Raw genomic sequence first — 25,505 nt, forward strand, 5'->3', positions numbered from 1 at the left:
GACATACTCCCAGTATTAGTTATGATCTCCTCACTGACCAAGTGCCCTTAGTGACAGCTGCTACTTCTCTGTGTCAACTTCTCTTTCTCACTGTCTGGATGTGTCAGGCCAGCTCCTTGCTGAGGGCTGCACTGGAGGGACAGAAAAAACTCCTCACAGAAGTCTCTCCATGTACAGACAAACATCCCCATAACCTTCCGTGGCCAAGCTTACAACTCACACATTTTCCCAGTTTTCATTCTCCAAAAGTATGTATTACTGAGACATGAATGGAGAAGAACTAAAGGACACATGGGAATTCATGGCAAGGGGATTGAGTTCAGAATGATTTTGCCTCTATAAGAGAGGTTCAATACTTCTTTTAAATGATAGAAAGGGAGAACGGACTAGGAGAGAGCAATGGGTCCCTGCAGTGGTGAGGGCTGGCCAGGCTGGTCTGCTGCAGAAATGCTTCAGTGACAGCTCAGTCCAGGAAGGACAGAAAAGTGGCAGTGAATGCCCTCGTTTAATAGCACGTTTTGTCAGGACTGTTTTCTGAAGGCAATTACAGGCCAATCTATCTGAAGGCTGATCTGCATTGGCATTTGATGGAAAGAAAAATATTTTCAACTGAGACCAGGGCCAAATCTATCCTCTTCTGCCACTGCTTTGAAAGACAGCTGCCAGCCTGAGTACCAACAAGTGAAATATGCACCAAAAGCCAGGACAGCCCCATGCTGGAGGTCAGAGCAGCAGCATAATCAGGAATTTGTGAGGTGATGCATGGTTTTGCAGGAAATTCACAAAGAGCAAAATAAATCTGATCTACTAAATAAATTGCAGTTCCAAAATATTTTCTCAGCCCTAAAATTTACTCTGTCTGAAACAGTGCCTACAGACAACCAATTCACTCAAGTAGCACAAATGTGCTGGACACACCATGGGCTTATGGAATATTTTTCAGTGTTTATGTTGGTTCAATACAAAAGTACATAGCCTTAGAAACAGTTGATTGAACTGCATTGCCACTGCACTTTCAAGAGACCCTTTTTCCCATTTTACTGCAATTCTGTTCTCATTGCTATGGTATCCTAGTACCTGTGAGAATAATTGTAACAATGTTCCCTTTAGCACAATGTGCAGAAGTATTTCACTGAGATTTTTATATGGTGTTTCCAACCTCTAGCTTTCTCCACTCACTCCTTATATCAAGAGAAATTGATATCAATCTGCTGTGAGCCAGCATAACAATTTCTTTCTGAATGGTATTATTTGAGCTTTTCTATTTACATTAATTAGGTTTATGCATTCTTTTAGCTTAGCAGATTGTGAAGAATAAGTGAAAATGGAGGAGTTTCTCCACTGCTTTTTTAAAATGTTTAGCACTTTATTTCTAAAATTAATTGATAGTCTGCACAGCATAAAATATATTCTTTATATTTGCTCTTTTAGCTGGCTCCAAATACATTGTATCTTCAACATTTCCATATATATCCACAAACTGCTAACAGACGAATTCTTTCTTAAGGAGCCCAGCCCATTTCTGTTGGGATAATGAAGGCATCTAATTGAATAATTATAAATCACATTGGAATAAACGGTGCAGCTCACTAAACCATCTACTAAATTCCCTTCTGTCTGCTTTTATCAATTTCATTAAACAAAGTCTCCATTTGTTTATCTTGAATTATATCTTTTAATACCTAAAACAGAAACAGTGAAAGATTTTTCCTATTTTCCCATCCTAATTTTCATGAAGCACTACTTAGAGGGATGGGAATAATCAATTCTCTGATAGCAGCTTTCTTTAGAGTGATTTCAATCCAGCTGAAGGATAACTGCCCTTCCATTTTTTGATGATAATAAACAACACTGCATGTTATTTTCACTAAGCCTTCCCAACCTACTGTTTACAACCATGCCTCCTTCTGCCCCTCTGGTTTTGAAAGCAAAAGTCCCTGTTAGAAAGTACATTTTTAATGTATTCCTTTTTTTCTTTTCTTTTTTTTTTTTCTGGTACATTTTCTTCTTTAGAGGGAACTGTAAAAAGAGAAAAATTTGATCTGAAATTTCCACAGACCTTCTAAGGTTATGTTGATGATACTTATTCAATCACCATCATTGCCAGTATGTTCAAAAAAAAGGTTAAGGTAGGTGAGAAAAAACCCAGTCAGTCTCTCTGCTGTAGGATGATTAAAACCCCCATGAAATAGATGAGATCACAGAAATGGAATGAAACTGAATGAATGAACATGTAGTAACAACACACAGGTTATTTAAAAGATTATTTGTGGAAGACAATGCAAACATCACCAGTTTTCTGAAACTGTCCATAGCATTTAGTTTACTTATATATAGAAAGAGACAATGCTTTATTCCTCACTGTTAGATTTCCACTCTCCAAGACTTCGTAAAGCTTTCAAACATGTCATAATGCATCTGCTCCATGTCTCTTGCAGAAAAGCTGTGCTCCATGACATGCAGTTTAAACAGTGATTTTTTTTTTTTTTAACTGATATTTCACAGTCAACTGTATGGCCAAAGGGCAGTTCTGATCTTGTCTGAACTCTTAAGTAGGGAAAAAAATGTCATTTTTTCTTCTCACGAGTACTGTGTGGCATTCGTCCCTCTCAGCTTGCTTAAGCTCCACTCAAAGAATCACAAATTACTAAGCTTCATTGCTGCTTTCCAGTTTGAGGCACACATGCTGTAGTTTGCCTTTCCTCTTCATGTGAGAGGTCTATCCTTGCATTCATGAAAAGAAGAAAGACAATGAAACCTTGTAGTTGAATACTCAGAGCTGGGAAAATTGGAGCAAACTGGTGTTAAGTTTGAAATTTGAAAATAGTCCAGTAGTTGAAATTTCAGGTTGAACTGAATAGCATCTCATAAATATTCATGGCTCTGGACAGAATGAAAAGGAAAGTAAGACATTAACATGAAGACATTACCTCTAAGAAAAGCAACATGTGTCATGGAGGCCCATTTTATTAAATTGTTTCCACAGAGTCTAAGTTCTCTTTGCAGACCCTATAATAGGTACCTTTTCTTGTAACTAAAAATGACCACAGGAATCAGAATACGTGGAAGCAGAGAACTCTTGTTCCCAGCAAAAGGAAATTTCTGAGGAAAAATAAATGACTTGCACAACAGGAATTTGCAGACTTGCTAGAGACGATCACACTGACCTTAAAGTTACCTCTCTTTTCTATGATTGCTTTTCTTGTGTAATTATCAGAGATATTTTAAGTTATGCTACAATTTTTTAAAGCTTTTGCGTTGATAACAGCAAAAGTGTTCTTTTTCAAGCTTAGCAAATGAAGCACTGGATAATAGTACAAGGAACTTTTTACCACTAGGTTATCATTAACTTGATCTGGTCAAAAACATGACAGAAAAATGTTGACATCCAATTAACAGTGCATCATGGCATATATATTCCAAGTATGTGGTTTTAGCCCAGCTTCTTTTCACAAGATGAGAAACAGTCAATTTAATTGGACACCCAGCTTGCCAGTCTTGATAATCTTTAGCACATAATCTTTTATTTTGATTGCAAGCGCTTTAGGGGAGACACTGTTTATTACTGTGCTTGAAAAATTCTGCACCATCATCCTGGTGAGTGTTGTGTCTGTCACAGACTTGGAACAATTTACTGTGCTAGACTTATAATTGGAGACAAACAAAAGAGCTGGTTTTAACAACTATCAAGCTACTACCTTTGAAGAAGCATATGATGTGTAACTGTTATACATAAATTATTAAAAACTCACACTAAGTGTAGAGGTTCATCTTTTGTTTCACGCAGATTCTGAGTTTGTCCAAAACAGTTTGCCTGTCTCCTGTTATCATGTAGAAAAATCTTTTGGAAGCAAACAAGTCTGTCTCTAACAGAGTATGAAGAAAGAAGTAAAAATGCCAGCCTCTAAGCCTTGGAGGTCTACCAGTATTTTTGTACTAATGGGAGATAATGCAAAACTTTTAGCAGATTCCAGTCACATGAATGTCTATGTAGCAGAAGATTGCTGGCTCACGCTAACCAAATTGCATACATGACCAAATGCTTAATTTGACATGACTAAATTAAGTAGGTATCAGAAATTAGAGAAACTGAAAGAAATTATCTACTGCATGCATGGGAATTTTCTCAGGTAACATTTGTTTCATCCCTACAGTAACATACCTTATTAACTCATCATCTGAGATACACTTGGGTTTGCTGGGCACAAGAGGGCTAATAAAACTAAATGTTCTAAGCCTTGTTTGACATATTCAAAGAAATTTTTCTCTAATCAGAAGATCTGTTGAAATAAAACCACATCTGATAAACATCAGATAAACATGGCTTCGGTTTTATGGCTCTCACAATGAGCTAGAGAAGGAAGGGACTAATCAGACTTTGGGGACTGTATAAATTTGACAGTGACTGAGAGAGAAATGGAGGGGGGAAAAAAGGAGGGGATTAAAAAAAGTAGTGACCGAATAACAGTGAGTCATGGGAAAGGAACAACCATTTCAACATCTAATTCATGACTACAGGGGTCTCTAATTTTGGAAAGTGAGTAACAACTGGGTGAAGGAGGGAAGTCAAAGCACTGGTGAGATGAGAAGGCAGAGCTACCGATTGCAAACAGAGTGAACAGGGTTGGAGGGAAGAGTGATTAGCTTTGCTGGCAGGCACAGGAGCCAGGACTGCAGAATTCTTCAAACTCTTTTTCTTTTTGAAAACCATCTTTTGATGATACGGCCAGTAATTAAGGTCACCACACTAGGGCATTTAGTGTTTGCCATGAGGAAAATCATCCTGAATTTGACAAATAGCATTTGTGTTTGTCTTAGCTCCTCATCAAACAAGACCTAGAATTTTGACTCAGCTGCAGGAGCAATTTTTCTTGCCTCTCTGAAAACTCAGAAGAGCAGATACTCTCACAAGATTTCCAACCTATATGCCTTCAGAAATATCATCAGAGACTATTTCCAAAGACTCCATTTCAGCACCAGAGGTTTAACTTCAGAAAGAAAAAAGTATAAATGTGAGATGAGGATATGATTACAAAAAAACCCCTTGCTCTTTATAGGCTTACTAATTTAAATACAGTGCCACAATACATGGTTTAGAACAGAGTTTTCACTGCCCAGCCTAAAACATAAGTAAAGAAAATTTGTATCTGCTACAAAATACTTGCTAGATATACCTTAAATGGCATCTGTGTACACAATGCTATTTCTAATGCAACTGTCTTTCTGTCTACTAGATTACTGTTCTGACTTAGAAGAGACAGGAGAGGAAGATGGCACCAGAGAACAAATGAAATGTTATTCATGGAAAATAAAATACAACAGCCTCAGTCTCTCTTAAGATACCTTAAGATAAGATGGAAAATTCTTGAGCTTAATAGGTGGAGCATCTTCAACTCATTAAAGCCATTGGCATTTTGTGAGGGTGATTCCCTCATTTCTTTCTAATCATCTCTTCTCCCAACACCTCCATCAGCAGCAGAACTGGTTCACAGCTCAGCAGCTCTATGTAAAGCATAACTGGCTCCTCAGAAGCCCACTGGAATTAGGGGTCAGCCTGGGCTCTTAAGAGGAATATCTCTTGAAAAGAAAATTGCATCAAATGATTTATTGGCACTATTCATGTTAAAAACCAGGGGAACAAAAATCACTTTTAAATAAGAATAGGCTTCAGACTACAGATTCAACTAGATCCATAGTCACAGCTTCAGTTTCAATGTGTGATTTTGCTAAGCACACGGAGGATCTCCAAAAGACATCTCTTAGTAGGACATGCAGGGTACATTTTTAAAGCTGGTTCTACAAAGGAAAGCACAGCTCCTGAGAGGGAACAGGTTTTGCAACCACAGAAGTACTTTCTCTATCTTTAATGAAAAAGAAGACAAGAATGTAGGACAGTAGCTTTGCATTAAATATAACTTTTAAAAGTGTATCTTTCTCTGAACAGCAACAGCAATTAAGCATCACTATAGCCTCACTTGAACTCACCGTTCAAATATCCTACTTTTCAGTGTTTTAGGAGATTTTTCTTTCCTCATTGTCTTGACAACACAGAGCCTAATAAAGTTTTAGTCCATGACCCAGGCTCCTGGATACTACCTGCTGATAACAGGTATTATCAGCTAGGTGTGTATTTCTATCCAGCAGAATATTTTAATAAACAAGATGTTCCAGTTTAAGAATATTAGCAGAAAAGCTGAAACTTATCATGTGAAACACTTCATAAACAGGATTGTTGTGAGGATGAAGAGATGAAAAGTTGCATATTAGTATTTGTTACTGAAGAGAAATCTTCATTAGATGGGTTTACTCACTAGATTAAAGTTTGATATGAGGACATGACAAAGAAGGAGGAGCAAAAGGATTTTTAGTTAAATGGTAAGAACTGAATGAAAATTATTATATCCTTTGAATAGGATTGGAAGGAGTCCACAGATTCTTGGGTTGATTAAACAGCGCTCTCATTTCTGTTGTTTATCATTCTTATGAGAATTTTCCCATTTTCCAAATGAATCCATCCCAGATCTTTCAGATCTGTTTTCTAACTGTCGACTGTAGCTCTTTGCTTGGGCAGAGCTTTGCTGAAGCCCTGACCTTGCCCTGCTCAGCACTGCACAGTGCTGGTTTCCACCTCATCCACTTAGCTGGAGATCCTCTGCCTTTTCCAGTTCTCCTAGGGAATAAGATGTAGACACTTACTCAGCACTATTTTTTATCCTATGCTTTCTGCCACCTTCTTATCACCCATTCTTTCTTCCCTCCTTCCTCTCAATTTTTTTCTGGGATTTTTTGAACCCAAAGGAAAACTTGTATATGCAACAAAATAACGGATGTACCCAGAGCAGCCAAAAGGTTGGAGAGTCGATGTAACAAAATTTCGGCCAATCGAAACTCATGGCTGCAATTTTGAACTACCTGTACAGATTTTATTGGTTTAGAGTCTGTGGGAAGTATTTGACAAGCAAGGGTGCTCAGACAGCTATTCCCTCCTCTTTTTCCTGTTCCTCTGAAAGTGCCTTGAACAGATTTCTCAAAACACCACTAGTACTAGGCACCTACTCACCGTGTATCTTCCCAAGCCATTAATCACAGTCATGTGCAATTTAAAGCAGTTCCTGGTCTTTTTCCCTGAAATGAGTCACTCTTTTCATGAATATTATTGGTCATGAATCACAGTGATTTCCAGCCGTGCCATCAATTATAAACACAGCTAATTGAAGTGCCAGTAGAGCTGCCTCTCTTCAGTGAGGCTCCTGCCATGAATTTCACTGGCCATCAATCACTGTATTGTCAAAAGGAGAGACTCCCCTTCACTCCCCTCTGCTGACCTGAAGCCAAGGCACCAGTATTGGCCTCCTGAAGTTACCAGGCTATGTGATATCATAAATACACATCTAATCAGTTAACCAAGCAAAATGCTGCCTCTCTCTGTGCCTATATTGCTTTCAAATCTCAGATCAGGTTGTCAGACCTTTGCATTAGACTGGCATCATCAGGGAGATCAGCAGAGCTTCCTCTCCAGCCTTAAGGTCTCATGCCGAGTCAATATTCTCCACACTTTTTACAGGGGAGAGACAGAGATGCCGCTATCTAAAATGTGATTTTGTTTTCTGTTAGACACATAAAAAGTGCTGCCTCCATGCTGTTTGTGAGTGCTTTTGGGATGCATGCTGCTGCACAAATGATAAGTACTAGCCAAAATCTATCACTTTTGTTTCTTAGTGATAGAATTCATGGGAAATAGATCTTGTGCTGGACTGTGAGCAAGAGAAAGAAAGACTGAGAATTTGAATTGTTCCTTGCAAAAGAGCAAGGAAATGGATTACCTCTGCTGCCTGTAACTTTAAACACAAGGCAGTGTGAGAGCACAGAATTCAGTAATTCTTCTGGATGTTGTGTAAGAGAAAACACAGTAAAAAAAATTAGAAGGCTGAATTTGTTTCCACTTTGATGGTGAAGTATCAATCTACAAGTGACAGAAGAAATGTGCACTAATGTGAATGAATTCCTCAACTCGTACAACACCCACTTGTCACCCACACAAACACATTAATTGCAATGCAACCAATTTTACTTTCATAAATTGTGTTGATACACAATCAGCCTGTCGCTTTCAGAACCAAGACTACCAGATAATGCCACTTCCTACCCAGTTCACTGCTTCTGGTAGCTACAGTCACTTCCATCACTTTCAGCTGTGAAGTTCAGGCAAATGTGAATGATCCCTTCACCTATTTCCGGTGCCATTGATTGTTCCAGACAGAACCAGCTATCACCATCTCTCTTAACCACTAAACCATGACCTTCACGCTTCACCTCTGGTTTTCACTGACCAAGAATTTTTCCTCATGACTTCCTAATATTACCATTGATTCTTTTAACTACTCCAGTTTTCTTAATCATTCTTTCAATAGCTTGGAAATCTGAGGCTTGTCCCTCATCCATCTAGGGTATCTAGTCCTCACAGGCACCAACAGAACTGCAAGATGCCTGTGGTGTATCTTTAATGCCAGGTCTGCACAGTGAGACACGGCATGCATGGTCTGGCAAAGCCAGGCACCTTGGTGTCTGAAGGATGCTTGGAGATGCACCTGCTCAAGAGCCATCCCACAAGGGACTCCATTGAGGCAGCCAACAGTAATTACAGATTTCAACAAAGCTGGAGTAGCTGGTTTATACAGGCAACTGCAGAGCCATCTACAGCCTGCTGGTTTTGTCCTGTTTTTAGAGGCCTCCATATGAATCCCTCCTTCCCCTTCAAAGCTCATCCAAACATGGTTTACTTCTGGTCCTTAGTGTTCTACTGCTTAAATTTGGACTTTTCTGGTCTACTAGTCTTCATAGCAGCCCAGTCACTCACAAACTGCTGACCCTGTCAACTGAGTGAGTGGTCTCAGCTGGGTTAACCACAACAGTCAGCAACTAACAAAATTCTAACTCTCCCTACTGCAGTAGACCCTCCAGAGCACCATGAGAGAACACTGCCCTCTATACTATCAGTACCTCATCTTTTTGGTTGGCATTAGTACAGGAAGGGGACTGGGAAGAGATTTGACAAAAGTATTTTTGGAGCCATTTTCTTGGGCGAATGGGAGTAATTATGTGAACTCAAAAGATGATCAGGCAAGAACTACAAGTCAACTGCACATGCACGTAAGAAGCACTCTGTACTAACGGGACCAAATGTCAATATTTCCAGTAAGCCAGACATTAGTAAGCTGAGCAGAATGAGTTATGATTGTCCATTATGAACAAAAGAACTCTCTGGTCAGCTAAACCCTTTTCCAGTACCTAATTTAACCATTCTCCATACCTTCCAAAGTGAATGAGACAGTAAATTGCTCACTTTCCCCGGAGAAGTTCATGAGAGGTACTGTAACTATATTAGAATACAGATTCAGAAATGACAATTCATGTGACCTTTTCCTCCATTTGCCTCGTGAATAAATATCCATTAGTTTAACAATAATGCAGATGATGACAGGCTATTGCCTGTTTTCAATTCTCCTGAAGCATTAAGCTTACTGGAAAAAAAATATTCTGAACATTTTAATATAAGAGATATGAAAAAAAGAAATCATTATTAGTCTAGGGATAACCTAAGTCCCATACCTGAAATATTTTGCATTTTGCAAAAGAAAGAACTCTTGACTCAGTCTCAACAAAGGGTGAATGACTTTATACTTAATTTCAAATAAATAAGGTCTGTCAAGATTAGAATAAGATTATTTAATGTCTCCTTTGTTTTTCCTCAAATTTATATAGTACATCCCATGACACAAAATCAATAGTGTCTAAAAAATGTAGACTGAACAGTCTCCAAGAAAATAAGAGAAATTGGAATTATGCATGTGTCACACAGAACTCCCAGTACATGCAATTTAGAAGTAAAAGACAATGTGCTTTGGTGCAGAGGTCATCACCACGCAGAACCCAGTGGATTACACTCCTCTGGTGGGGAAAGCTGCAAAATACTGGACTATGACAACTTCATTGAGAGCCTGGGAAGGAGAAGCACTGAGACCTCTCCTCCCACTGATACTGTTATTGCTCTCATATAGTGCCTGTCCCCTTTAGTCTCATCTGCAGTAATCCCAAAAACTAACACTATCTCTCTACTATCCACCTGCTGCTGCAAGGTTTTAACACATGAGAATTAATAATAAATGTGAGACAATGGCCACTCATTTGGAAGTAAAGAAATCCTTGTCCAATCTGCTTGAGTCTACACAGAAAATGATTAATGATTACTTACAATATATAGATTTACACCAATTATAAACCTCTCCAGATAATCTCCTCTATAGAAGTGCAATGGAAGGATATGTAGCTTTGAGCATGATATACTAAAATCTTGTCCTGCATCTATTTTTGGTACAGCTAAGTTAAATATCTCCCACCCCTTTGTTCAGCTGATACATCTGGTTTTTTTCTGATGGATGCAGATAACTGGTTTCCATGTTTGGGAACTACAAGCTGAAATTGCTCATCTGTTACTTTTTGTTTCTTTTCTTCTTTGTATACGTGTGTATTTTACTTCCTTTGCTCATCAAATGATTTTAGAAAAAGGTCACGCAGTCAGAGCTGATTTAAGGTGGGGAAGGGTGGTTTAAAACTTAAAAAAAAAAAAGTCTGTACAATATTCAGTCTGATCACTTCTCAGTAAGTGTGCCATAACAAAGTATCTACTGTCATAAAGAAATCCTCTATCTCCAGCTGGGTCCTTGGTGCTTCTGGGTTTCTGATGATGCCAGATTGTCATTAAGCCTTGGATTAGTATTTATTTTTTCACTTGTTATTACTCTCTCCTATTCCCTTTGGCATAGTTCACCTACCCAGGAAACCCTGAACCATTAAAGACATCTCCTTGCCTCCCACTAACCAGGCTGGTCTCATTACACGGCTTTAAGCTTTTCCAAGATCAGAGCTTTTGGTTACACCTTTGAATCAGGAGAGGCCCTTTTGTAGGTAAGGCAGCCTGCACAATAGGCTGTGATCCTGGCCTGCAGCCCCTCACAGCACTATAAGGTGTGCAAATAGTAGTGGTGCAAGTCACAGCAGAAGAGGTACCTTCTAACAGAAAAAGACAAACCTAAACAAAGACAAAATACACAGAAGACTGCATTCCTTGCTGCTGATTTGAATGATTTAGCAACTGGTTTCCCCTTACAGCAAGAAATGGCATATAACAGATAAGCAGCTGTAAAAAAAGAAAACTTCACTGACTATATGCACCACTGGAGCTTGTTGCAGATGTACATTTTTAGAAAGTAATGTCCTTAGCATTCCTATTTTTGCTGGTGTTTGTATAATGAGTATTGTGTTCTAATTTATTTTTAATGCACAGCTTACCCCTCACTGCCAGCCGTTCTTTGAATGAAATGTTGCTTCTCTGTGAGTATTTCTGCATAAATATCTTATAACTGAACTAAATAAAAAATCACCTTGTAACTATCGGAGGTTAAACTGCTGGAAAAGTGCAACTATTCCATTCCACTTTCACATTTATTCCCGTTATTTTGTAAAGAAATCTTGTTGAGGCAAACTCTCAATTCTACTCTAGATTGTACTAAATGACAAGACAGTAAGTTCCTTTTCAACGTGAACAGGAATGAAACACAAACTGTTACTGATACAGGGCACCTGCGCTATAATTTAAATTAAGGAGTAATGGCTGCAGACCCATTTACACCTGGTGTAAAAAAACCAAACAGATTTCTACACCATACAGACTCTGTGGTCCCTGAGCCCCTTTGAAATCAGGATATGCTGAAACAACACACATACACAGAATATTTTTATTTATAATGCAAGAGAAATTACCAGCACAGAAAATGATAAAGAATCCATTTTATGATCAAACTGAATGCTGCTTCAACACACTGAAAAAAACCCCTAAAATCAATTTTGTGTCAATAATGTGTATCTATTTGGCTTAAAACAAATATTTGAAAAGTAGGCCACTTACCATCTGAATTCTTGTTGTATCAACACAAAGGAAAAAAAAAGAAAATGATGAAGATGCAAAGGTGTTTAGGGAATACACCTGTGAGGACTCTATTGCTCATTTATTTAACTTTATAATTGAGAAAGTCCAAATAAAGTTATTTCCCTAAAATTAGTAAGAGAATAGGGACTTCTAAACAAGTTTCATTACAGAATGTAAACAAACTCTGCAAGCACAAGCATACAAACTGTCATCAGTATAAAAGCACAAAAGAAAAGAGAGAATTGCTTCTAATCACAACTAATGCCAGTTGGGGAAGTCTGTTGCTGAGGGCACGGCAGCCAGGAAAACAAAAGCCTGGAGGTCTGGCTGCACCCTCTGATTCCAGCAGCTTCCACAAAAAAGGGGCAGAGAGCGAGCTCCTCACCTGAGGGAGCTACTCCTGGTCTGGTTGTCAGGCACACATGCAGAGGCAAGGAAGGAGAGAGGGGACTCCTTGTGTAGGTTCCACACAAAGGTTTATGACCATAAAGGGACTAGGGACAAACAGCCAAAAATAACTGAGGGGCCAGGGATTTTATACTGAGGGAAGGAAGGGCAGGGATAAAGGATACAGCCAATGGGACAAAGGGAAGGAGGCGAGGTTGAAGCTGAGGGAACCAATGGGAACAACACATAGGAGGGATCAAGGGAAGTAACCAATGGGATGCTGAGGAGTACAGAACTTTCTAGAACTAATACATTGTTACTAAGGGAAATGCATATTTATAATCTTAGGCATAAATCAGGGAGGGGAAAACATTAACCAATCAACTTGAAATACACAAATCACCAAACTGGGGAATGATGGGTTCTCACCCTAACAACGAACTGGGGTACTAGACCTTGGTGCCTGACCACCAAACATTGGGTTCTACTGTTTCATCTGAGGTCAGGGTGGCTGCAGCAACCTGCACTGCCACATGTTGCCACTGCTGAATGTGATCCTTTTTCTTCATTTATCATCAGAATAAAAATCCCATAACTAATGTACTTAATTAGTTTTGCCACAATGAGTAAATGCTTCAAGGGTCTATGTAGCAGTTCCTTTTCACAGGAAAGATTTACTAGAAGTTTGATTAAATGAAACTGAAATATATTTGTTTTGCCCTAAACTATAGCATGAGACCACTATCCTCGTCAGAAGCCAGGAGAATCTGGGCCTCAGCCCCTGTAGACAAGGTCAACTGCATTTTGTGATAAATAATTATTACAAACTCAGGGTATCTTGGCAAATTTGCTAAAGCAAAGATCTGCTTAACGTAAGAAATCCATTTATGAAGAAAAGTCAGTAAAGATCATAGTGAGTTCACTGTCTTGAGGAATACAAATCTCTCTAATCAGAGCAGAAAGCCTAACTGGCATGATGAAGGCTTCCAGTGTAGCTTGGAGTGCTACTTAATATTATGCAGACACATAAGCACTGAAATGAAACAGCTTTTCTTTGCTGTCTGCCTTGTTAATGAGCATGTTCCTCCATCTTAAATAATAACTACAGCCTCTGCCAGGTCTTGGATGACCTGGGTCTGGGTTTAGTGTGTCTTCCCTGAAATGCTGAAGCATCTGTCAAGGGAAATGGAAAATAATGTCCTGTCTTTAGAAAGTGCCGAACAGAGTAGGTGGTAGAGGAGTTACACTGCATCCTTCCAACTAATGAGTAACATAGGCTTAACCAGACAGGAGAAGAGCTTTGCTCCTTAAAGAGAGAAAAATCCATAACAGAAAAACCAGTGTCCTCCCCCAGACTAAATGGATAAGAATTAATCCCCTTTCCTTGTTACAGGAAAGTATACTTGCTGTGCGTCAGCACAAGCACGTTTCACCCTGAAGCTGAATTGCCTATCTGCCAATACCAGCTTGGGCTTCTGGGCAGGGAGGCCTCACTGGATTTCAACTGGACTTGGCCACACTTAAACTGAAAGTATTTACTCTACTTACTCCTTCTGACAACTCCCTTCCTTGCTAGGTGTCCTCATCCCAATTCCTGCTCCTGGTTCCCCATGTGAGGCCCTTTCCACAAGTTACTTCTGCTTCTTTATCTATCCCTGTTACCCACTTACTACTTAGGCTGCTGTGCTGTCATACTGGCTTTTCAAGGTAAGTGCAGCAATCCACAGATGCTTTCAGCATGAGAACTCTCCTTCTTTGTCATCTTCACGAGGAGTTAGCAAGCATCAGATAAACTGTTTAACCCAGTCTCTCCAGGTATAGTTGGGTTTATTCAGTGTTTTGCCACAGCAAGAATAGTTCATCCAAATTTTTAACTTCTTTTAAAAGCACAATAGTTGTGTGTGAAATGCAAATGAAACTTCTTTAGGTTAGTTAATTATTATTAATTTTCTTCATACTCCTTTACCCCAACCCCATATCTCTAGCATGTGGACTGCCTCTCTGTAGGACTTTTCTAGGGTTCTTTTTCATATTGACTTAAAAACATACATGTACAATTTCAACAATTAATGTTAAAATGCAGCCTTATATATAGCAGTGTTATCACAGCAAAACACAGGGTAACCTGGGGTGCAGGAGTTGCAATGTGTGGCCCGTGGGGAAAACAATGAGACCCTCACAAAACAGCTTTCCCAAAGAAAAAAATGCTTGAAGCTACACTCTCACTCCATATTCTGTACCTGAGTTTCAGAAATAGCCTTGGACTCATGGCACCACTAAGCAATTACAGCCATAAAGTAGTTTCCAAACAACTTTCCAGGTACATGGCAGACCTGAACATGCTTTGAATTAATCTCCAGATCTTCACACATACTTTGGAAACATTATGGAGAAGAGGTGTGCAGCAGTGGGTCTTTTCCATAAATAACTTCCTGGACCTTGTGGATATACAGAATCTTCATACTCATGAAATTACTTTCATGTGTAGCTGCAAGGATTTAGGGGCAGACACTAACAGAAGCACCACTGGCATAGGTGAAGCTGTCTGGGCGTCAGAGTAGCTGGAAACTCCAGAGCTCGCTGGAAACTCCAGAGCTCACTGAGCAGGGTTAGCACAAATCTAGATGTTAACAGACTTGAAAGATAAGGCTCATTTGCTGCCCCTTCAGGCTCCCAGAGTTTCTCGTTGGTGAGGAGGAGACTGTGAAATGAGGCTTGCACTTATGAGGAAAATATACCCATAGGCTGCTGCACTGAGGAAAGCAGAAATTAACAGATGTAGAGCTGTTTAGAACTGTAAGTGCTGGAACAGCTTATGATGCTACTGGCACTGGAATGGAGGTATTCACAGAGCAGTTTCAGAGCACCTGCCCTGTTCTGTGTGCATGAGTTCCAGCTCTGGATGGCTCAGAGATGCCAGTGTCCCTCCAGCTATTGCAGAGACTTGTCTGGGCACTGCTCTAGCTGCACTGGTTTACAGCAAGGAACTCTCAGGTTCAGGTCTTAGTGTTCACTCCTGATCAACCACACCACTGTACGCTCTGGCTTCATTTTGGCACATCAGCTGGCCCTCCAGAACAGGGCACATCCAGTTGCAATATGGATGCACCAGTACTGTGCCAGTGTCCTGCTTGTTGCCCCAAGGGACCTGAGCAGGTTACTAAGCTAACAAAGCCTTCACGCCTACCCTCAGAACCAAGATGTTGAGCTCTGTGCCACACTTGCCATGCTACCACAAGCCTCACCTGACACGATGAAAGCAGCCCTTTCATTCCATAAACTACTCACATATCATGTGATACCCGCATATCATGTGTAGAGAGCAGAGTTAATGAAATATATGTAAGACAAACACTCTGCTGTGCAGTGCACATATCTGAAAAACTCTGCAGACTGCTCTTTTGTATGGCCAGATCCCTTCCCAGTCCCACCAGGAACATGTTGCCTCTCACACAGCAAAAAGACAAGCTTCTCCTCGCTATACTGAAATGACAAAAGGTTTCTACTCTTCTCCATTAGTCTAATCACTGAGCTGATCATTTGGGTATATTTCAGAGCAATGTCATTTCTTTCAGAGTCCTGAACAACCAGAAGTAGCTGACTTGTCATCTGTTTCCAAACAATGTTTTGGGAACTCATTTTACAAAGTATGGTTTGAGTCATTTTTTTTTTATTTTAGCCTAGCTAAGCCATGATTTGAAACAGATATAATAAAGGTAATAAGTTTGATCAATATTTTGGGGACACTGAGTTTTTTTCCTCTCTCTTTTTCCGAAGTCCTTAATGCTTCAGTTTGCTTCTGATCAACTGTCGTTCCCAACTGTATTTCTCTTTCATTCAGACTTTGTAATAAATAGAAAGATGAAGTAGTCATCACAAGGAAAATCACTAAACAGCATAAGGAAGGCTTTGAGGAATACCTAATCCAGAGGACCAGTAGAAGCCTCTTAGTAAGTGTTTGTGTTCCCAGGATTTGAGAGGTCAGTTCTCTGGCTTGCAATCAACTCATATGCTGTGGAAAAATTTGGAAGAAAGGAGAGGAAGGGATTTGACCAGGGTACTGTGGGTATTCCCCTTCATTCTGGTGTTTTACAAGTGTTTGGCCATCTTGATTGTGATCCATCTACTGGCTGTCTGTACCCCAAGTCAAAAATTTGTTAGCTGAGAGCAAGCCATGGTCATGAGCTTACTACCCTGAAACTACCGCCCAAATGAATCATTGAATATTTTAGGTTGGAAAAGACCTCTAAGATTATCAAGTCCAGCCATCAACCCAGCACCACTGTGTTCACCACTAAACCATGTCCCTAAATGCTACATCCACATGTCTTTTCGACACCTGCAGGGATCGTGACTCCACCACTTCCCTGGGCAGCCTGTTCCAAAGCCTGACCACCCTTTCAGTGAAGATGTTTTTCCTAGTGTCCAATCTAAACCTCCCCTGGCACAACTTGAAGCTATTTCCTCTTGTTCTATCTCTTGTTACCTGCGAGGAGAGACCGACCCCCACCTTCCACCTCTCCTGTCAGGGAATTGGAGAGAGCAGTAAGGACCGTCCTGAGCCTCCTCTTCTCCAGACTGAACACTCTCAGGTCCCTCAGCTGCTCCTCGTCAGACGTGTGCTCCAGACCCTTCCCCAGCTCTGTTGCCATCCTCAGGACACTCTCCAGCCTCTTGATGTCTTTCTTGTAATGACAGGCCCCAAACCTGAACACAGGATTTGAGGTGGGGCCTCACCAGTGCCCAGTACAGGGGACAATCACTGCCCTGGTATGTGCTGCCTGACTGATCAACTCCGCATTCAGGTTAGTGCCAAGAGCAGTAGTGACTTGCCTTAAAATTCATACACATTATCAATGTAAAAGAATTTTAAAGGCTATTTAAATACAGAATATTTAATCACTGAATAAATGAAAGTTATCTGAAGTTTAATGTGAATCTCAAAATCATTTTCCTACTAATTTCATACTTTCTTAATTTTCAACATTTCATCAAACCAGAAAGTATGCTTTGAGTGCTGGAAGTTGGCACAGAAAAGTGGTACAGGCAGTTTTGCTGTAAGGCAGATCTGAAATGTAGTGCAATATATTTAAAGGAAAAAAAAAATCCTCGCCAGAGACTGTCTACCTCTCATTGTAGCTATGCCATAGAGCAGAGAAAAAATTAAAGGCAGTCTACTACTGTCTCAAGGAGCTCCAGTGCACAAGGCACAAAAAAGAAAGAAAAAAGACGAAAAAGATATTTTCCTTTTTTTCTTGGCATTGTCCCCCCTGCATATCTCCAGCTAACTGGTGCTTTTCTTTCTCTCTACGTAGTAGAATATATATTAGCATTCTATATATACATATATTAGCATAAATATTTGTCCATAAGGCAACTTTGCTTAAGCCAGAGTTTTCTCCCAGATTTTGAAGCAAAGTGAGCATCATCCATCATCCAGAACTCTTCAATACCTCCTCAGTACTGCTAGCACTGCAGCTTGCTCTACTTTACAGAGATTTGCTTGGTCACAGCCTTGCCAGAGTGGACCAAATTACTGCTAAAGTTCCCCTTCTTAAAGTAAACAACTGTCTTAGTGCCTGGATTGACATTGAATTTACCTAAGGATGAAAAAGCAAACCACAACCTACCCATCTCCCCCTCAAGGAGCATTCCCTACTTCAACACGAGGCACTTTGCAGGCTCCTTCGGGCAGCAGGAGCCCCATGTTCACTGCCTCATCCCACAGACACAATTTTCCTGGCATTGCTTGTTCATCAATTCCCCAGGTATGCATTTTTACTGAGTAACCAGCATGTTCAAAAGAAGTACACTAGTTTTCTGTTGCTAGTTAAATCTCTCTATCTGGAAGGATTTCTGAATCTTGGAATACAGTGTGATTTATGTGGCAGTGCAGTTTTAGCAGTTTTGCTTCAAATTAACCCAGGAAACCTAAATATACCAGTGATAATTATATATATTAGCTGCTATTTACACTGCTACAAGCTAAACCCAAATAAATTCTATCAAAGCTAGAGTTTCCAAATGAGTGTATACATCAGTTTAGTTTTTTTAAACAAGTGCAAAAATATAAACCATCTAAACTGGAAGCATTCCTGTTTACACAAAGAAGTTAAATATGTAAAGCAGATATCTGTAGTCTGTTATCAACAAAACCAAATAAAATACAAAAAAAAACTTCCTCAGTCTTTGATACAAATTCTCTTTTACTCAGGTTTTATCATGCCACCAGAACATTCCCTATTAAGAGATGAGGAAGATAACAGCTGTAAAAAAAATTACAAAAAAAGCAGGATTATTCCAGAATTCCTACAGTATAGTAGCAGCCATCTTTTCTCTTGAACTGGACTGAAAATTATTTTCAATACATATTTCAGGGCATATTTCACAAACTACGGTAGCTCCTGGAAGAAACTTCAGAAAGCCAGTCTTGATTCCCTTAAATAGGTCAAAAAGCAGATTGCATTTTTTTATAGAATACAATATATAATGATCACATTCACAATAAATTATGCATTGAAGTTTCCTTACAGAACAAAAAGAAACTACTTAATGTGGTATGAGGTTAAATTTTACCCTGCACAATGTCAAGCTTTCGAATTGGTATTTTTTTAGAAAAATAACAAAAGCAAATGAGCCCAGTTATAAAGAGGATTATTTGTGGTATGAGCCCAGTACTAATAATCAACAACTACAACTATGGAAACTTCAGTTCTTTTACAGGATCAGTCCTTGGCTGTTGTTGAGCCGTAACTCAGCCCTGTGGAGTAGAGAAACAGCTTCATACAAGACTGACTCTGACACTATGACCAGATAAAAGTGGTGCTTTCAAAAGGTTAATTCACAGCATAATTTACCATCAGAGGAATAGATACATGTGCCAGCCCTGTTAGCAGAAAGACAACTTCCAGACTAAACCAACCTCAAACAAAAAATTAAGAATTGGAAGCATGAATCTTATTTGCAGCAAAGATGCTTTTCGTTTGAGTGACAGTGCAAAAGCATTCAAGTGGCTATGAATTACATTTCCTACAATTTGAAAGCTTTTCATCTTATCAAAATGGTATTAAGAAATTTCCATATAAGTATGGATCCAATAACTTAACCAAGCACCCTGCCTAAGTGGGCCAGCTGATTTTTTTCCTATTCAAGTGATACAAGAATGAAGAGGTCCAAATGGCTGTTATTTTGCCTCTAAAAGTAATATTGTCAAAGATTTTACTTTTTTTTTTCCTGACCATCCCGCTATCTCCTGTGAGAGGGGGAAGAGGGAAGAAAAGGACCATGTTCTAGTGCATTAAATAGAGAAATAACTTCTTGCATACAAGGTTTGCTCCTGGAGCCACTGCAGTTATTTTCCTTTCTCTCTTAACAAAGAGTCAAATTGCAATTTTATTTTCTTCATAATCAACCAAATGAAACTGCTCTTAAAAACATTTTGGAAGCAAATGGTTTCATTTCAGTGAAACCTTAAGAGGTGTGGTTTAGTGGTTTGGCCCAAAATACTCATTACTGTTTATCTTCTGTGAGATAAGAATTAGAAGAAACGCAAAGCAGGCACCAAACTTGAAAGAATATAAAGACGTTTATTAACAGATCTAAAAGAAGGAGAAAAAAAAAAAATTATACCACCTTCAGAACTCTCCTCCTCCCCCCATCTTCCTCCCTTCTTCCACTGACAATGCAAAAAGACAACCCTTAAGATGTTCAGTCTGTTTACCACTTCCATAATAACCTTGTTCAGTCCATTTAGAAAGAGAAGTCTCTTCTTGCTCGTGCTATGAAAACATTATCACAACGAGACAGCCGCCCACTTCCAAATATTGTTCAGTCCATTTAGGAAGAGGAGTCTTTCTGCTCGCTTGTGAGTCCCTTCCCCCGACTTGCAGCTTTTCCTGCAACTGCTTTCGAGGGTCCACTCTTGAAGTTTTTTGGGGTACAATTTTAAGGTTGAGCCGTTCAGAAACAAAAGTTCTCTTCACCCATCTCTGGGAGCATTTCATCTCTAAGAACAGAGGTCCTTCTCCTTCCCTGGGAGCAAAGGGTCTTCCTCATCTTCATCTTTAGGACTATCTCTGGGAGCATCTCTAGGAACTGAGGTTTTCTCCTTTTCCATTTGGAGCAAAAGTCCTCATCACTTCCATCTCTCCCTGTCCAGACTTCTCATGAAATTACAGCTGCGTCAGCATCTGCCTATCTCAGCGCAGGTGCTTTTGCTCACGAGTTGAACACTCCACCCCCCATATCTTCATGGAATTACAACGGGATACTCTGATATATCATAGCTTCACAACAGAATTTCAGCTTTAAGCATCTCCTCTCTCTCTTCCCTCAGGTTTTCAGCTCTTCACAGCAATAAAAGGGTTAATCTCACCCAGGCCTTGCAGCTGGAATGTTTCTTATCGAAGTGGAGAGGGGGGGGAGCCCAGCCGCTCTGGCTGCCCACGGCAAGGCAGTGGGGGGGGTTCCGCGGGTGGAACAGGTCCATCAGCTCCAGGATGGCCGTGGGCCCGGCCCGGCCCAGCCCAAGCAGGGCCTGGCCAGGCCCGCTGGCCCCCACACGGGGCCGGCAGCCACCTGTCCCAGCGCCGGAAACGAGAGAGAGAGCTGTGGGGGGTTTGTCTATTCTTAAGTGTGGATCACAGAGGTGGTCACAACTTTAAGTGGCTTAAAGAATTGTCCATATTCAAACTGGCCAGCTGATAGGTTCTGTCAGGTCCCAGAGGAAGCTGTAAGCACCCCTTAGGAAGGACATCCCTTCCGGGACTATGCTTGCTAACCTATGACATGTGGGAACTGTCTCACCTCAGACTGTGCGGCACAATAGGACAGAAAGGAGAGATGCAGCAGTGCGTGTGGCTATAACCACCCTGACCCCCGAAGGTACAACAAAAACCAATGTGTGGCGGTTAGGCACCAAGGTCTAACAACCCACTCCGTGGTTAGGGTAAGAACCCATCAGCCCCTGGTTGGGTGATTTGTGTATTTTAAGATGATTGGTTCATGTTTTCCCCTCCCTGTTTTATGTATGAAGCTGTAAGTATTCATTTCCCTTAGTAACTATGTATTAGTTCTACAAAGTTCTGTACTCCTCAGCATCCCATTGGTTACTTCCCTTGATCCCTCCTATGTGTTGTTCCCATTGGTTCCCTCAGCTTCAACCTCGCCTCCTTCCCTTTGTCCCATTGGCTGTATCCTTTATCCCTGCCCTTCCATCCCTCAGTATAAAATCCCTGGCCCCTCAGTTATTTTTGGCTGTTTGTCCCTAGTCCCTTTATGGTCATAAACCTTTGTGTGGAACCTACACGAGGAGTCCCCTCTCTCCTTCCTTGCCTCTGCATGTGTGCCTGATAACCAGACCAGGAGTAGCTCCCTCAGGTGAGGAGCTCACTCTCTGCCCCTTTTGTGTGTAGAGCCACTGGAATCAGAGGGTGCAGCCAGACCTCCGGGCTTCTTTTGTTTTCCTGGCTAGCGTGCCCTCAGAGAGAGGTCCTTTGAAGATCATGTCTGTGGGTTTTCTCAGGCTGGAGGCACAAGCAGCTGTTTTGAATGACCTGATTTCCAAGCATTGCCTAAGTAAAATTGTCAGGCTGAGTCTCCACCTTGGTACTGCCATGTTTTAAAGGTAGAAGATTGTCATGCACATTTGGCTGGCTGAACTTTATAAGAAGGGTTATTTACCTTAACAAGAACTTGAGCTTATGTCTACAAAGATTGAATCTTTGTAAATGCTTACGTACATGCATATTTAAAATTGTGTTTGAAGTCAATTGCACTGCCTTTATGCATATTGCTGAGTGTGTATCCAAGCATTTGCAGTTATACAAGCATTTATCAGTAGAGAGCAAGACATATATTTGAGAATATTTCTCATGAATCATATAGATCTGCTTTAGTTACTTCTTGGGAAAGGCAGTATACTGCTTATTGTAAGATATTATTTCTCCTAATTACAGTTTCAGGCATACTGCCCTTATCAGAAGAGCAGCAAGTGGAAGCACTATCAAGACACATAATTTTTAGAAGGTCACGTAAGTAACAAGAAGGCAAAATAGTCCTCTACAGTTTCAGCAACTTATTATTCAGTTATCTCTTAAGGGGAAGAAAAAAGAGCACACTTTATCCTTTCATATCCCCAAATATGCAAGCTTCGTAATTCTCCTAAGGTTCAAAGGCTTATTAATTATTTGTATTTCTAGTTCACTAAATTTTTTTGCCCTGAGACACTTCATCACCAGAATGACAGTCAATCCCAAGAGTGCTGGAGGGCAGTCAGTCTGTTTTGTCTGCTAACCAGACTGATTGGCACTAAAACAATGCCCTAGCATCAGAGTATTAGGATAGATCCATAGAATTGTAGAATATCCTGAGTTGGAAGAGATTCAAAGGATCATCAAGTCCAACTCCTGGCCCTGCACAGGACAACCCTAAAAAATTACACCACGTGCTTGAGAGGATGTGTGAGAACACAAATGCCGAAAGGATAGAGGGAAAAAATACCCTGCCAGAGGTACTGAGTTAGTGGTGAGGTTCCTGTTTTAACCATGGCCCTTCTTCAACAGTGTTATCCACACCCTTTCAGGCTGAGAGCAGCATCTGCACACCTAGATGGAGAGAGGAAGCAAGGTGTGTTGGTTCCACATGTCCTCTTACTGGATTGGCAGCTATTCCTGTGTTCTATTCCTCTTGCAAGTTTAGCCAGGTGTCTTAGCTGGCCATTGGCAAAACATCTCAGAAGATGTCCTAATGCACCATACTTGTATGGCTGCAAAAACGTGAATGTATTGTTTTTACAAAGCCTGGAAAACGTAAACAATATATGAAATAGTGGTAAGGCTCAATATTTCTTGGAAGAGGTTTGGGCAATTTGAAGTTTAGATTTCCCCGCACCTGCCGAAACTAAAGACCATGCATTTGAGCAGCACTCGCTTCCTGCAGAAAATTCACTTTTTAAATGAATGAATGAATAATAGCTGCAGAAATAAAGCAGAATTTGGACATAAAATACTTGCAAGTTTTTTAAAATTCTGTCATGAGTTTTAAAGTTTAACATAAAGTTTAGCATAAAGTCTAGCACTACATAAAGTTTAGTTGCTGCCTTTTCGTCTGCAGTTGTCATAGACTCTCGTCACCATCTTGGATTAAGTCAAAATGCTGACTGCAGAACAGTATTTGTTCTTTTCAGGAGAAAAATGAAGGGAGTTAGCAATATTTTGAGAAGCTTGTCACTGCTGATGACACACTGGATGAGTTTACACAGAACAAAAACAGGATTGGCGGTAACAAAGCTCCTTCCAAATAATCACTAGATGGTCATTGCCATCCTGCAAGAGTGATGCATTTCTTCACTATGAAACAAATAGGAGTTAACACTGTCAATAGAACAGAATCTATCTTCTGAGATAATGTCACTTGAGTGAAATGAAATAATCCCACATAATTTCCTGCATTTCTTATCACATGGCTACTCTTGAAATGTTAATTTCCATTTAACCACTTGCTTTTACCTGAGTGAAGCAAATAGCAGGTAAGTCTGTAGCATGTTGAAGAATCTAAATTCCTTTAGAAAGTGTAGTGAACTCTGTCTTATTGCTTGCAGAGATATCACCAAAAGATTTTAATTTTCTCAGAACTTGTTTAGCATTTGAAATTACTCAGCAGTTTAGAAACTACTTGTATGAATTTGCCAGATGAATAATGGTGAAGTTCTTGATACTCCAAGGAAAATATGAGGACCTAAGACTGAAAAACATTCTCGTTCATCCAACTAGAAAAGAAGGTAAACCATTGGAGAGAAATTTTCTTTTTAACAATTGAAAAGAGCAAATTAGGTTTTTTTACAAAAGTAGTCAACTTTCGTTCATGGGTTTTGAAAGAAAAGTTTGAATATTTTTCTTCTGGAAGCCTAATATGCCATGTTGTTCCTCAAAAAAGCAAAATGAAGCTATGCTTAAGAGCCAATAGTGTCTGGAAGATTTGTAAACAACTGAGACCAAAGAGCTTCCACAGGTGGGCTATTCGCAGTTTCCAAAACAATTTAAGGAAAAGTTACCATGTGAAATCAGTACACTAGTCTAGAAGTTTATGTTCTGGGATTTTTAAAGCTTGAACAAGCTAGAAGAAAGAGTGAAGCAGATTTTTTTTTTTCCAGTTTGAGTAATCCAATCCAAGAATTTGGCTTTTACTAGGCGAGTTGCTATGAAGATCAGTTGCTGAAGTTTTCTACTGAGATTCACCCCCTAAGGAACTTCATTACTGGCCCTGTGGCTACACTACATAGATATCTCTTTAGCTGGAATTCATGTTGAGTACATCTTTCTAAGGTTCCTATGAAAAAATTTATGTTCTCTGTAAAATGTTGTTTACTTAGTTGCACTCTAAAAATTAAAACAAACCCCCAAAGATTTGGAGCTAAGATGTAGTGGAAAAGTTCTGTAGATTTTAAATTAGAGCAAAATATTTGAGGAATAATGAAACTGAATGGTTTTGTTGTTGTTGTGTTTTAATCGATTCACCTGTCATCTTAACACTTCAAATTTGCATTTGTTTGATCTTATATACAGTATTTCAGAAGAAATTAACATAGTACTATTACTGTCACAATTTCTGTTGCCTTGTGAGTTTTGTTCCTTCCTTTTACTTTTGAAACAGTAAATATAAAATAATCATTTTCTGTGTTCCCAGAGAAAGGGGAATAGGGGAATGAGTAAGGCTATTTTTGTAAAGCTTTACTTCTTTTCTAAGAACACAGTAAATAATTTAGAAAATCTTAATTGAACACTGTATTCACAACTTCTGCAAAAAAAAGTGGGGCTTTTAGTGCTTTCTGCAATCAGTGTTCTCTGATTTTTTATGTTATTGACGTTATTTTAATGTGTGGTGTGAAACTGATAAAGTAGCTTATAATCTACCCTAGACTTATTTAACCTTCAATAGTAGTATGGAAGAGAGCAAAAATACAGATGTATATATATATATGTGTGTCATAGTGTTTTCCATCTGGATAGCATTTTCTGGGATCACCCTTCTCTTGTGGACTGCCTGTGGGGAAAAAAACCATAAAATCTTGTTCCAGTTCTATTGGCTTTATGTGAAAAACTCTTCCTGGTAAAAAATAGTGCCGTTTTCCTGA

Source organism: Corvus cornix, chromosome 1 (assembly GCF_000738735.6).
Source record: "Corvus cornix cornix isolate S_Up_H32 chromosome 1, ASM73873v5, whole genome shotgun sequence".
Classification (NCBI taxonomy): Eukaryota; Metazoa; Chordata; class Aves; order Passeriformes; family Corvidae; genus Corvus; species Corvus cornix.